The following is a 2,533-nucleotide window of genomic DNA, read 5'->3' as shown; positions in this document are numbered from 1 at the left end:
CCGCCCCACTCTCCCTCCCCTCCCCATACCTACTTCCTAATTCCCCGTACTCTCCCCACCCTGACTTCCACCGCCCACTCAGGGCGTGGATTGTAGTGTTTCAGGCTGCGCCTATGGTAGAGCTGGCCCCTCCAGCTTCCTGGTCAGCACCCTCTTCCCAGGGGTTGGGAAGAGGTTCACCTCCAGGGATTTTGCTCCATCTGCTCCTTGGCCAGGGAACCCCCAGAGGGTAAGTCAGCACTGCAGCCGACTATGTCCACAGACCTGGAGGTGAAATGACCCAACAGATTGTGATGGGACAGTGGTCCTGGAGGACAGAGGGCCAGGGTGGCCGCATGTCTGTCTGCAGAGCCCACAGAGGCCAGGACCTGCTCCAGGCGGCCTGGATAAAGGCTGGGACAGCTTATGGTGTGAAGTTGGGGGGTGCCTGTGGGTTACCTTCTGCCAGGCCAGGCAGCGACAAATCAGGGGGCCTTAAGCCAGACCTCACAGTTCTCTGGGTCTTGATGCCCCTATTTTTCAGACAGAAGAGACGGACTAGATCATTAGGTCATTTTAGGCTCTGTTTCGCCATTCTTCAGTGGAATCTGAAGTATCTGACCTGCCTCCCACCTTCCCACAGCTTGCCCCCTCCTCCCTCTTTCTTCCTCAGCCCAGGGCCTGAGAAATCACTCAGAGCTTTAAAGCTGGGCAAACAAACATGTCCAGGCCCGTAGGGAACAGGTGGTACGGGGAGGCACAGCTATTTTTATCACAGTTTGAAGGATTTTCACAGCTGCTTCTGTTGTGTCCACACATTTTCCATGAGCCCTGGGTATTGGGGTGCAGACGTCACTGAGGGTGTCACGGGAGGGGGTGACCTTCTGAGAGAAAACCTGCCCAGCTGATGCCTGACGTTCCGCCTTGGGGATCCATCCAAAGCAGCTCAGCCTTGCCCTCCTCCCGGCTTCCAGAACCTTCCAGAATGCAGGAGCCCCAGAGGAGGGCTCTACGCTGGGTCAGGAGCACGAGCAGGAAGGAGCCTGGCCATTCTTAGAGCACTGGGTGTTGAGGGGGGACTCAGGAAAGCCTGCAGAGCCTCTTTGCCTTATTTAGCAAGTGTTTATTGAGCACCATCAATGTGTTGGCCCTGGGCTGGGGGGCTGCTTGCAACAGCCAAGGATGTGCTGTCTTTTCCACAAATGAACGTGGACTAAATTCACTGACTTTGTGCCAGGCACTGTGCTTCACGGTCACGGAGGTATTGCTCTATCTCCAAACACGCCCAGATCCCACCCCTATCTGTTTCCATCGCTACTGCCCAAGGCCAAGCCCCGCCCCCTCACATTTGCTCACCCCCTAAATAGCTCCAGCTGGTCCCCTTCTTTCTCACCCACAATCCTTCACGCAGCACCCAGGAAGAGAGTTTTTGAAAGTATAAATGAGATCCCAGGTCCTTCCCCCACTTAATCAGTCCCTCTCCCCCTCCCCCATGGCTTGCTCCTTATGCTGAAAATAAAGACCCAACTCCTTATTACCGACCGGAAAATAAACCCTACAGAATCTGCCCTTCACCCACCTCTCTCTCGTTCTTATTCTCTCTTTCAGGCAATGGAACTAGGTAAATTATAATCCTCAGCCCATGACATACTCTCATCATTGTTTCAGGCGTCATTAGTTCACTCACGGGCCACTTTCATTTAGTTAGACATATAGTTATTTTAAGTAATGTACTGAGCACCTTCAAAACCACATCTGACATAATAACGCAGATGAACCTCAGAAGCATTATGCTAAGGAAAAGGCACCCAGAAACAAAAGATATAGACTGTATCTTCATTTGTAGTAAAGATTCTAGAAAAGGCAAAACTGTAGTGACAGAAAGCAGACCACTGGGTGCTGGGGCCAGGTGTGGGACTGAGACAGCATGAAACCAGGCAAGAGGAAAATTTGGGGGTATTGAAAGTGTTCTGGAATGGCCGGGTGGCTCAGTTGGTTGGAGTGTCATCCTATACATCAAAGGATTGTGGGTTTGATTTCCTGGTCAAGGCACAGTTGGTTGGAGTGTCGTCCTATACACCAAAAGATTATGGGTTCGATTTCCTGGTCAAGGCATGTATGAGAGGCAACAGATTGATGTTTCTCTCTCTCTCTCTCTCTCTCTCTCTCTCCTTTCCTCTCTCTCTCAAATCAATAAATACATCCTTGGGTGAGGATTAAAAAAGTTTTGCCCAGCCAGCATAGCTCAGTGATTGAACCAGGAGGTTGAGGTTTGATTCTGGGTCAGGGCACATGCTCAGATTGTGGGCTCAATGCCCAATAGGGGGCATGTGGGAGGCAGCTGATCAATGAATCTCTGTCATCATTGATGTTTCTGTCTCTCTCCTTCTCCCTTCCTCTCTGAAATCAATACAAATATTTTTTTAAAAAAAACTTCTGCTATCAACAAATCAACAAACGACAGGTGCTAGCGAGGATGTGGAGGAAAAGGAACACTTGTGCACTGCTGGTGGGAATGCAGACTGGTGCAGCCACTATGGAAGACAGTATGGAG

The sequence above is a fragment of the Myotis davidii genome, unplaced genomic scaffold, assembly GCF_000327345.1.
Source record: "Myotis davidii unplaced genomic scaffold, ASM32734v1 scaffold149, whole genome shotgun sequence".
Classification (NCBI taxonomy): Eukaryota; Metazoa; Chordata; class Mammalia; order Chiroptera; family Vespertilionidae; genus Myotis; species Myotis davidii.
This window is presented reverse-complemented; position numbering follows the sequence as displayed.